Below are 12,782 nucleotides of genomic sequence, written 5' to 3' on the forward strand. Positions count from 1 at the left end.
GTTTGACCCAAATCAACCAAACCCCAGTGCCGCTCACGGAGACTGAAGAGCCCAAAATTAGTGCGGACAAAAAGAAAACCAAGATTCACTGTATACGTCCACTATCAAAATCATATAAAGCCTTAGGAATGAAACTCAGTGTAACTGAAGGTCTTATATACTGCATGGAAGCTGTTAAAAATATTAACCTGATTAAATGGCAAAATGACAAGATTAGTCTAAACTTAGAGGTAAGCTTTGGTATTAAGAAACCCAACCAGCTGAGACCAACTAGGAAGAACAAATCTATGGCAGGTAAAATATACTATGAAGTCAGGAGGCAGAAGGTAATATGAAAAGACATGCTGAAATTTCTTTATATCAGAAATAAAAAGATTCTATGGAAGAAACTGGCCACACTATCTGCCAGTTTAATTAAAAAAACCCCAAACATAAAACCCAACAAATTACCTGCATCAGAAATTATACATTGATTTTTCTGGAACTTTCCAAAAGTCTTCCCACAGTGTAGAAAGTCTTACTATTTCACAGAATATTACTTCAACCTAACTCTACACTGTAGTAATTTTAAAATGAAGAGGAAGACAGGCATCTTCCTAGCTTCAGTAACCCAATCCCAGCTTCATCACACCTTTGGATGCATTCATCATATAACAGCTTCAATTTTCCCTCTTTTTTTATGTACAATATACAAAGGCCCATTTCTGAGAAAATCCATCGAGAACTGATCATGTACAAAGCACTTTTATCTTCAAGTGCTAGACTTTCTTCTTACCTCCGAACAGAAATCACCATTTTTTATTACTTAAGACATATTCCATGCTTTACTTTGCATGATTACTTTGAAAGCAAATGCATTCCCCTGATAATTATTATTTTGATTATGGGTTTTCATTTGGATGGCTTGCTCTGAAAAGTCTTAATATTGGCCAATGCTTTAAATTTATTTCCTTGCTGTTTTCTTGCTGTGTCAAAAAGAGACATAGGAATACATATCTGCAATAGCGGTATACTTCCTCCATGCATTTAAAGAGTGATTTTGTGTAGTAATTTGATAGATGGATGAGTTTAGCAATTCATAACTCAAGATCAGGCTATTCCCATTTGAAGAGTTCCTACTAAATAAATCTTAGAGCTTGTAAATATAAGGCAACTGTGCTAACTGCAGTTTACACACTTCTGGGACATCTCAAAATGAATACATACTGGATTGAACTTTGCAATTTATTTGAAAGCATGATTATATGCAAAGACACCTGAATTACCTGAGCTACAGTGTTCATTTAGCTGTTAAAGGCACCATTATGCCTCAGATTAATGACACCTGAAATGCCATTATTTTCACCATTTCTAGATCTGATGCTTAGTAACTGACAGAGAGAAAGTTTTTACATGTGATTGACTACCTCAGTGCTTTCAGTTACGCTAAATAGAGAATACATTTTTGCACATATCAAAGCAGTTCTAAGAGATGCTATATGTCATTAAAGTTTTCCTGATCAGGAAGTCTGCACTTCTCTACATAGCCTCTGAGCAGATGTGAAATGTGCAGCTTTACAACAGAAGACCCACAACTCTCCTAGCAGGATCACAGAGCTCTAGTTGTGAAGCTGAGGTTCATTTCCAGCCAGCCTACTGATTCCTGACGCTCTGACTTAGGTGAGGACTGATCACCTCTCTGGATCACAGCACTCAATTCGTACCTAATTTTCCTTGGTCCTTCAGACAGTTCCTTAGAGTTGCCTTGTGTTCTGCTCATGAGCTGTCTATACTGTTTACCAGCAGCACACACTCGAGCCTAGCTTTGAGCTACCCAGGGGAAAAAGCCAGAACAGAACCTCTGGGCATCCTGTTTATGTGGTGCATTTCACAGCACACCTAACTGCAGTGTGGACAGATTTTGATTACATCAATCAAAGAAAATGTCAACGTTCTTTTATCTATTACACACACACGTACACATTTGGAGAACTTCACAGCAAACTGCACAAGTGGAAGAATATAAACCACACTCGGCTGCTATTGCCTCAGTTGCACTCTCAGCAATATTAGCTTCACTGGAGACACAAACAGCCCGCATCAATAAGAAGCACTAAACTCCACCATAAACAAGTCTGACATAAACTGACTTCCTTCCTCCCAAATGTAGAATTATCAGAATCAATCTCCCACCACTGACAGTTGCATCTACCACTGTGTGATCTTCTAGGAGTAAAATGAGGGACTTAGCGCCCATGCTCTGTTTATACACCATCTGTTGCAGTGAGGCTTGAGGGTCATCCACTCCTAAATCTCTTCTCCATTCTGCTGTAGACATAGCTATCTCAATTTTGCACATGAGGGCTGAAGGAGAGGCACTGTGACAATAACGAGGTCATACAGAAGACTGGAACAAGGCAAGGAACTGATCTGTGTTTTTCCAAATCTCTTGTTAACCACTGGACCATCATTCCGGTATCAGTGGAAATAGGAACCACAGCACTTGATTCCAGTTTTAAATGGCCTTCAGCGTATCCACCTTTTATTCCACCATCATTCTGTACATGAGGCATATTTTGATGAGCTGTTCTGTGGAAGAAATCACTGCTATTGCCTTTCACAACGCTGCCTCAAAACACATGTTTAGTTTGGATTTCCAGTTCTCACTGAGCACTTGGTACCACTCACTGAGCTATTTCAGCCAAGTATCCTTATGACCCAGGACAAAGGTAGGCTGCTTCTTCCCAGTGTATCAAGCTGTAGTGGTGAAGAGATATAAATACCAGTACTAAAATTCTTTTACAGAATTCTGTATAACATGGGTAAATTATTTCTTTTGTAAAATAAGTGATAGGAAAATGCTCAAAACTGCATGGTGTAAGATAAAAGGTTTTACTGGCACTTTTTCAGGATCACCTGCATAATTATTTCAGCGCCTGCATTTGTGAGTAATGCACCCATCTCCCTCCATAGTAATAAAGCCTTTATACAATGTCACAGTATCATCAGTTTCCTCCTTCTCTCTTCATACAGAAGAAACAGAGAGATGATCAACAGCTGGGAAAGCATCCACTTGAAAAAAAATATGCCTTCAGAGATGTGTAATGGCTGAGAAAAAAACTTCTCATGAAGCACATTTAATGTTCAGAGCTTGTTCACTGACTGAAACAGCAATTCCTTAATATCTAACATTTAGAACTGCTCAGCTGCTGGAACAGCAAGTAATTATCAAACTTTTCTAAAGTACACAGCACGTAGTGATTACAAATGAAGCTTCATGAAGGCAGGGTTTCCAAGGAATTGCTCTGGGGTGGATATATGAGTCTAATTTGATTGGATTGAGAGCTCCCCATATTTTAATTTATAAATATGCTAATCATTCAGCGTTAGACTGGACCATGTGCTGGCACAGGGGAGTAAGGACTCCCTTTGATCTGCTAAACAGCCACTCTGGCTCTGGGTCTGAGCACACAGGCGTAAGTGAGGAGCACTGAACCCATAGTTATTCCTTTGCTGGAGCAGATGGGCAATGATTAGGAACTACTTACTGGTTACAGTGGCTGAGCCAGCAAGTTAGTGATGGGGTTAGTAATTTGCTACTGGCATAGGCTAGTAGTAAATTACTACCCCAGGAGAATGAGGAGGAACTGTGCTGCAGAGCTGTGTGAATGCTTCTGAGGAGCAATTTTAGCAAAAGAAGGTGGAACAGAAATATTCTGTTAATGGAAAGATAATAAAAAATGCATAAAAGGCAAAACAAAAGTGACAGAGGGAGAAACTGCCATGGAAGTCACCAGCTCTTGCCAACACTATGAACAGAACACACACTTTTGATATCAGCTACTGTTAATTTAACCAGGATTTTTGATTTTAGAATATTTTTGAGTATGGTATTAAGCATTCCTTTGCAACTGCTTATGGATCACTCAGATGTTCAGTGCCCTGAGAAATATCTACCCTTGGAAGGAATTTTTTCTTGCATGGATACCCAGGACTGGCTGCATCAAAGCTGTATTTAAGCCTCTCTTCAACACAGGAGATTTAAAACATGGTATCATGGACACACAACCCACACGTAAGCCCACAGATAGACGCATAATGTGGGTAATACTACAGATGCTAGAATGCAAAATAGATTCTGTTTCTCTGCAGAGGTCTAGTAAGGAGTGGAAGGATGTTAAACCTGTCAATGCTGAAATGCTTGTGCTGGCCACGCATGGCCAGGGCCCAGCTGAGCCCAGAAACAGTGAACCACAGGCCCAGTGCTGCAAAGGCTTTCACAGGGTGCAGTGGAGAGGAAGGCAGATAATTACTAAGAAAAGCAGTGCCCAGATCTCAGCTGATGCAAGATCCATAAACAAACGGAAATCTTTGTTGAATGCCCGTCTGTATGTGTGGACCAATAATCTCTGATGAGAGATTTCAAAGTGTTGGGTTATTGCTCTGAGTAATAGAGCAGTTTCGACTCTTAAATGAGTGAATCTTAGGAGTGCTACAGGCAAAATCAATAATTTTGATTTACTGCAGCGGCTCTCAAAAGAGAAATTTTAAAAAGCCTAGATTAAAACCATTTTTTAGCCATCCTTTATTCCAACAGATTTTTACTGGAAGTGCCTAGGGATCCAAGAACACTTCGACCTGCTGAAAATTTAGCAACTCCTTTCCTCTTTAATGCTATCCAGTTTGACAGTGACATCTTAATGCAAGATCAGCACTTACTCAATGACATAATATACCGAAAAGAGGACAAACCCCATTATCCCTCAATTACACTGCACATCTTATTCTTCACTAAAATTAATGTCTTGATGTATGTTATTACCATGTACAGAGACAAACTCTCATCAAAACCCAACAGTCAAACTGAACCCCAGAGAAATCTGTACTTCAGCCCATTTTGATGTATACACCAATGCCTCTTCCCATCTTGGAAAAGATTATAATGGGGTACAGGGCACATGTTCCCCTATTTCTGCCAGTTTCAAGTTCTTGTTCCTCCTGCACCTTTTCCTAATCACATCTGATAACTGGGCCATCTTCAAAGGACACACCCTCAGATCAGGATGAGTCACAGCAATTTAAGAAAAAATAATAAAACACGGGAGATTAGAACCTGATCTGGAAAGTGACTGATGATAACTGCGATGAAATTACGTGGGCAGCTCTTTACACATCAATTAACGTCCATATTCAGCACTCAATGCTACCAGTGGGTGGGTCATTAGCAACCCTTTGAATCTGGTCCCTGTGAGCTAAATGCTGCAATATCCACCACTCAGACCTTAAACCACCAGTTTTCTTTCTGAAACACTTGATCAAATGGAGTACAAATGCTTAATGTAGGTTTCTTTCAGCAGGTCCTTCATACGCGCTGTTACGAAGTTAATCTCATTGGAAAACTGTAGAAAGAAGGCAGTAATTAAGGAAGAATGCCAACTACGAGACACAAATGCAGTTTAAATTTCTTATTTTGCAGTATTAGCCTAGCTTTCATCTTTCAACCATAAAAGCCAGCAGAGGAGAAAGAAATGGATGATCTGTTTTGGCAATTAACAGATAGAGAGGACATAATTTCATGGAAAACTACCACATTGAAAGTATTATGAAGGTCTTCAAAGGAAAATATTCAAGATACAACTTAGCAAACTCTTGAGCAACATAATATACATATACATCTTCAAAAGGATGATATAATGCTGCACTTATTTCTTCATACAGTCCAGATGAGAGTTAGATTAGTTAATAAGGTTTCTTAGCTTTCTTGTCATAAGCTGTGATATAAAACATAGCTTTTTGATTAAGGTATTGGACTGAGACAGGAAATCTCATTTTACTTCCCAGCTCTTCCATAGCACCCTTTAATGACCTCAGGCAAGACATAAAGATACAGGTCCTTACAGCTAAAATAAAATCAATAGGAATTAGGTATCATAGAACTTTAAGAAAAGAGCCCTGGTGCCTGTCTGCTACTTTAGGCACCTGAATATGGTGCCTTTACCATGTCAGCCCTGAACCTCAGGATGTCTGCTGGGCTCAACCACATGCCATGAAGGAAAGAGAAGACCACTTATGGCTCAACTGGGCTACGTTCCCACTTGCAAGGGAAATTCTTAGCTGACAAAACATGCACTATCTGGGTGTAAGGTAGAAAGAGTCTGGTCTTTCTGTGCCTTTATTTCCCAGTTTAATAAGGTCAATAATATTTTTTTCTTCTAGTCTCAAAAAAAACCCTCAAACCACTAAAGGGCATGTGGTGCCTATCTGACTTCTTTGTACAAGCCTTGCCCACAGATGCTAATCTAAGTGCTACCCTATGACAAACAGCAAAAGTCAGCTTGCTAATTAGAGTAAATAAAGGCAGAAATGCTCCTCCCTTGGACAGGCTGAAAGCTGAATGAGACTGTCCCTAAAGGAGGGAGACCTGACTGGGGATTGCAATAACTCACCAGTTTCTTCATTTTATTCAGAGCATTTTTGTGGAGTCACTAATCACTAATAAATGCTGCAGTCAGGGTAGCAGGCTCATTAGTCTTCTCTGATACAACATCACATCCAGGCACAAGGTAGATAAAACTGTTTTTTCCCTTTCCCAAAGGAAGCAGGCGTGCCACCCTCTGCCTCAGACTGCTGGCATCATAGAAAGGCTCCGTGCGCATCCCAGTAGTGAGCTACCATCATCTCCCACCTTTATTTCATTTTCCATTCAGTTTGCGCAAGATATTAGTCTGCTAATGTCTTCATTATAATTTCAGATAACAAAAGGCATTGGCAGATTGGTCAAGAAATAAGTTTTCACAGTGATTCATCATCTCTTCCTGCCTCTGAGAAGGACATTTTCTACTTAGTATTCATTCAGTGCTGGAATCTCTCCAGAATCACTGTAAGTAAGCAGTATTTTCCTCTTTTGGAGACAGCAAATGTGTAAGCACTGAAAATCTTCCAAGGGACGCCACTGGAAGAGAGACTCTGAGCAGAGATTTTGCGAGAGATTCACTCCAAAACCAGCGCTTTCAAATGGAGAAAGGAAGTCAGAGTCATTCCCATTATCAGCATTAGATTATACTGCTCTTTCAGCCTGCTAAAAGCAGCAAGCAGAGATCAAATACACAAAAGCATGTTTTATTATTCATTATTAATTGCTTGCTTTAATAGTTTGGGAGCAGCTAGTGAAATAAACATATTCAGAGTCAGGAGAACACCTTTGAAAAACCAGCTTATGTAACAGATTTTTCAATTACAGATATCTGGCATGGGTGCTTTATTCCATTTATGATCAACAGTACCCCTGGAATTGGTACAGAACAAGGCCCTCCATTTGCTAAATCCATTTATGAGATGGACAGACTTGGCCTCCTGGGTCTGATTACTGGAGTAGCCCCAAACAGGCTACCCCTTCTAGTGAAGAGGTGTCAGTTGCTGTTGACATGATCAGTCGATTTCTGTAATAACTGGTTACTAATACTGGACTGTGCCAGGCATCTGTGGTCTGTTATGGTCTCAAATGAATTGAGAGAGATGCAGCCTAGCTGCAGATTTCTATGCCTAACATCCCTCCAGGTATTGCTCACACAGGTCTAAGTGTATCAGGCATTTGCACCTGTGTTGAAACAAGCTGAAGATGAAACTGCATTATGAATCAGGTGGCAAGACTAATCACATTTATGTATATGTATTTACTGCATATGTAAATCAGATGTGTGATATACCTACAAAGTTAACCAGGCATATAAAGCTGATAAAAAACCTGCATTTTGTAGAGGGCAATGGATGGAAAGAAAGCACACATTTAAAGGCATAATAAAGGGGAAAAAAATCCAAAACATAAAAGTATTGAATATTATGATGAATAAAAGAACCCAAAGGTGAACTAAAGCACTTTTTCAAACTTGCTGGCTAGAATAAAGTCTGTGGGGCAATGATACGTCAAGCCTATGGGTGAGAGCCCCATGCTCTTCCCTATGTTCCTTGGGCATGATTGCAGCTTTTCAAGTTCAAATGCACAAAGAAGGTAAAGGGATTTTTCAGATCAGAGGCAAACTGGTTGGTAGCAACTATCTGAAGGGACCTCCAGTTTAACTGGAGACCTTTTCGAGGTGTCCGTGAAGCTGCTTGAATAGAGAGTAAAAGACCTTAAAATGAGCTGCATCCTTTGAGAAATCAGCTCAACGCCTGCAATTTCATCTCCAAGCAAACTCAGCTTGTGTGGAGTCCCTCAGAGTAGAAGCTGCAGAGAACTGAACAGAACAGCGCACAATCTAGAGTGAGAGAGTATCAGCCTGGCGGAGGCAGAAAAGCAGTTTTCCAGAAAGTCAATGTATTTTTCAAGCTTCACTAAGGAGCAGTCTGCAGCAGGAATATATTCCTTTTCCCCAGTCTCAAGTCGTATCTCCTGTCTCAGACCATATTATTGCCCTTATTAGTATTTGTACAACATATGATATACTCTTTTAATTCTACCCTTTCCTTGCAAATTCTCTTTAACATGGTATGCTGCTCACATGGTCTTTACTATGCTAAAGTAAAATACAATCAGGGTAAAGCAGAAACCCAATCTAGTCTAAGGAAAAGACAATATGAGCAGTAACAGCAGGATAAATATTGAGCTCAGCTGAAATTCCATGTAAATGGGAATGACATAGGTGAAAAGTGACAGGAGAGCACAGCTATAGTAGCCTAATTCAGATCTACTGGTTATTTATTTGCAGGTATACATACACTTTAGGACACTGTCCTGGATAACTGTAAAGACTGATCCACTCTAAATACATATACTCAAAAGTTGTCATCACAATGGTGAGTAACAGCATTTTGTTCCTTCACAATCTCTGTAAACTGGAACTATTCAGCATGATCTTGCAAGGTCAGCCTTGCAACGGAACATTTTACCATCTCTTGGCATAGCTTTGCTGCAGTGCATTGAAGGTTTATACTGTAAAACTGTGACCAGCACTGTAAAACGAAGGCGTTGCATGAGAAGTGTGAAGGACAGGAGGGCAGGGGAGTTTAGAAAGTGTTGCTTACATTAAACTTTCCATCCCCCAACTCACTCTTTTGGCATCGCCAAGCTGGCCTTTACACAATGGCTGTAAGAAAAACAAGGAAGTTTAGGTATCCAGGAAGAACACACGTTTAATATCCCTCAATGTACATTATGCATGCAGTTTACCAGATGTGTCCTCAGAAGATATGAAAGGAAATAAACCCAACCCAAAGCCAGAAGTGTAGGATAAGATGCACACTGACTTCAAAAAACTCCACCAAGATGGAGTAAACAGTAAGGTGTCACTTCTGATGATGCAAGCACCCCATCATAAGGAGGAAAGTTTCATAAAGTAAGATAGAGGCAATATAGATTAGACAGCAATAAGAAAGGAAGCTTTATCTTCTCTCTGAAGAAGAGTTAAGAGGGAGAGGAAGTTGCAGGAGCCATCTTAGACAAAGAATCTCCATTTTGAGTTCACAGTAGAAAATCCTAACACCCAGTGGCTGGGATGTTTTATTCCACTTTCCCTTTCCCTTCTTCTTTCCTGTCTGTTTTCCCTTCCCCTTCTTTCTGCATGTTTAAAACAAATGCATGATGGAGTGAGCTGCTACTAGTGAATATCCTGCAGAAATTAGACGAAAACATCTTCAGTCTGCAGACAGAAACACAGGTTTTATTCAAATTTACAGAAATCATGGGCCCCAGGGTGTTCAGCATCTGTAGTTCTGCCGTCTTATGGACAAACCTTTATTATACAGTTCATAAAGCAAAGCTTAACAACACTGCCTTTCTAATACCATCCACAGCTCTCCCTCATTGTGATCTTAAAAAGAAGCTTATTAAAAGCAGAACCAACATAAATATAGGAGGTAGGTCCATCACATGATACAGTTATTTGGTGGCTAGCTCAGGTAGTTCACTTCTGTTCAAGGATAATAAAAGGAAAAATGTCCCCATGACACTCAGTGGCAGAAATGTCATTGCTGAAGTGCCTATGATGTGCAATTAACATTTTTAAGGAGTCATTTAAAAGGATACTGTCAAGAGTGATAGATTTGAGATTATACCAACTATCTGTTTGGATTCTGCGTAATTCAGCATCTCCCTAGCAAGCTCACTTTCTTTAACTTCTGGATTTTTACAGTCTTCTATCTCTTTATATCTAGTGTATTCAGGGTACCCTACGTATTTATCATTGACTTCTACCCCATTGTGACACAATAAAGCTCTGTTACAACCACCAGAGTTTCCATCCAAAAAGGTTTAACTTTTTAATGTTTTGCTTTTCCCTAAGCAAGTTCTAAATTTTGTAATTAAAAGTATTTTGGTTTGGAGCAAAAAAGTAAGTTGTGGAGCAAAAGCAGTTCAGTGGTAGGGTGGAGTTACAAAAAAAGTCATTCTGTACTGCTAATGAAGACATTGTCACCAGCAGGATGGAGACTTCTAGTCTAGACTCTGTGCTTGCATGGAGAAAAGAAGTCCTGAATCTTTGTTTCTTGGCAGTCATATCTGACACTTCTCCTTAATAAAAGGAAAAGGCAGGAAAATATGCAAGATATTCACTATAGTAGAAAAGCTGTCTTTACCCAAAGTGTTCATCAAAGTTTCTCAGAGATGCAGCTACTTTTTAAAGATTTCATTGGATGACAACAGAATGTTTGTATTTGCAGGTAAAATGAGCTGATAGGGGACAGCAGCTTTCAGGCAGAGTGCAGACGTTCCTGTCTGACTGTCAGGCACATGAAGAGCAATGTGCCCTCAATATTTCAAGAAGACAAATGAAGGAGACACGATCCTAATGTTAAATGGCCTGTGAGAAAAGCAAGTGCCTACCGGACTGACAAAACACTTACAGATAAACTCCAAGAGCAACTTCGAACTGATGACTCTGACATCTTTGGTTCAGTCCAAAGCTGGTTTTTCCCTACAACACCTCAATTAGAAAATAGCTATGTCTAATTTGGTGGGAAGTCTCTGTTTCAAATTCACTAAATGAGGCCCCAGTTCCAAGGAAGAAAATACAATGGATATTGCTGAGGCTTTTGAGAGAGATGATGCTTCACAGAGATGACTTTCCATCAACAGGAAAAAATGTTCATCTTAACTTGACCCCCAGGAAGACTGGAGGAGTGCTAGAGGGAACCATAGGCTGCACGATATCAGAATACTCTTTCAACACCAGCGAGCTTTTTACTGCAGAAAGTAATAAACAAGAGTCTAGCACAGAGTCTCTCCATGCACCATAGAGTTATATGTTTGTCTCGCAGCCCAAAGCAAAGATTTAAAAATCTAGTGTCAGTTTTTTCCAAAGAAGCATTACTGCCTTTTTATACCCTTCTTTCCATGTCTTTCTGCACTAGGTGAATTGAAATAGGTTTCTGTGTAATTATACAAATGACATTTAGGGGACACAGTCAAAAATAAGGAATAAAGTTTCTACAGAATAAGCCTTCCCTTTGTTATTGAAGTTTCCAGCAATATTAGTCACCACTCCTGCTCTTTGCTGACTTTTTTGACATTTGTTTGATCAGACAATTGGGATTAGACTGATTAAAGCCCAGCTTTGCCAAGGTTCCAAAGAAATGCAAAGCCAACAGCAAAAGCCCATCTGCACACATAGCGTGCGCATGTGGGATGAGAGGGGTGCAATGCTCAGTGAGGATGAGCACAAAGAAGCAGGAGTAACCATATTCACAAGGAATACACACATTTAAGATAATGTACCTGTGATAACATTATTTCTTACGAAACAGTAATCTGCCATCAGAAGGCTGGTGGCAGCACAGCTCTGAAATAGCTAGCTGGAATGCATGGAAGAAGTAGTGGAAACGAAGGACTTGCAGTCATGTGGGGTGAAATTCACCACTGTGTGAATTTGTCCTACCCGAATCCATGTACCAGAGCTGAACTCTGAGAGTCGGACTGCAGGGAAGGAGAACATCTGCTGACTCACTCCTGAATCATGGATCGGCTTCCTTCTGCTGCTTCAATCTAACCAGTAGGTAAGGATGTCCAGTTAGTTTAATCTCAAAACTAAAATTGAGGGTTGTCTTCTTTCTAAGTGAAAATGGAACAGGAAAAAGTAGAAAATCAATCCTAGAGGGAATTCCTGACAAAAGTGGACATTATCAGATTCACAGTCCTCTTCTGGAAGGCACTTGCAGGAGGCGATAAAGCTTGATGAGATTCGCAGGGGTGAGAGTGCCACATGCTCAGGCTCTTTTCCAATTTCTAAGGGTGAAGTTTATTTTCAAAGCACTGCCCATGTCCCACTCTGCACTTTACACTGTAGACGGTCTGAAATGGTGTGAGTTTCATACAGAAATTTTCTTTTATTTAGAAACAAGATTTAATTTGGATGAGTGGAAACTACTTGCTAATGAACTTCCTACTAAACCTCTAGATCTCAAATCCTATCTTTCTATCAGCCATCTCTTGGCCCAATCTGTCTGTCTGTACTGCTGCCTCAACTGCTTTGTCAGGGAGCAAAAGCTTGATGCTATTGGACACTTTAACAATTACAAAAGTCATTAATAATTTCTTTGTTAGCCTCAAGCCAGAAGGCTTGGCCTTACAAGTGCAAACGACCACGTTCCTTTGGACTGGTGCAGTAGCACAGGTCAGCTGAACCCCAGTAGCTCATCTCAGCATGCAGTTCAGCTGGGGTAATGCAATTGCATTTACACCTTTGTCTGTACGTTAGGAAATCTTCTTACACTTATTAATTGCTCCTGGATGAGAACACCAGCAGAACTGACTCCACAGCTGTGTGAGTATCAGATAAGAGAAAACTCTTAAAGACAACCATTAGACGTCTGTC

The 12,782-nt window shown here is 40.0% G+C and overlaps 1 protein-coding gene across 3 annotated transcripts in view; it reads right to left on the reverse strand.

The window, feature by feature from the left end:
- TMEM132C (transmembrane protein 132C) overlaps positions 1 to 12,782 on the reverse strand; it is a 203,685-nt gene that overhangs the window by 54,179 nt on the left and 136,724 nt on the right. The window lies entirely within an intron of this gene.

Source organism: Neopsephotus bourkii, unplaced genomic scaffold (genome assembly GCF_033783945.1).
Source record: "Neopsephotus bourkii isolate Nb327-2 ecotype Australia unplaced genomic scaffold, CSIRO-AGI_Nbou_v1 NB_795, whole genome shotgun sequence".
Taxonomy (NCBI): Eukaryota; Metazoa; Chordata; class Aves; order Psittaciformes; family Psittacidae; genus Neopsephotus; species Neopsephotus bourkii.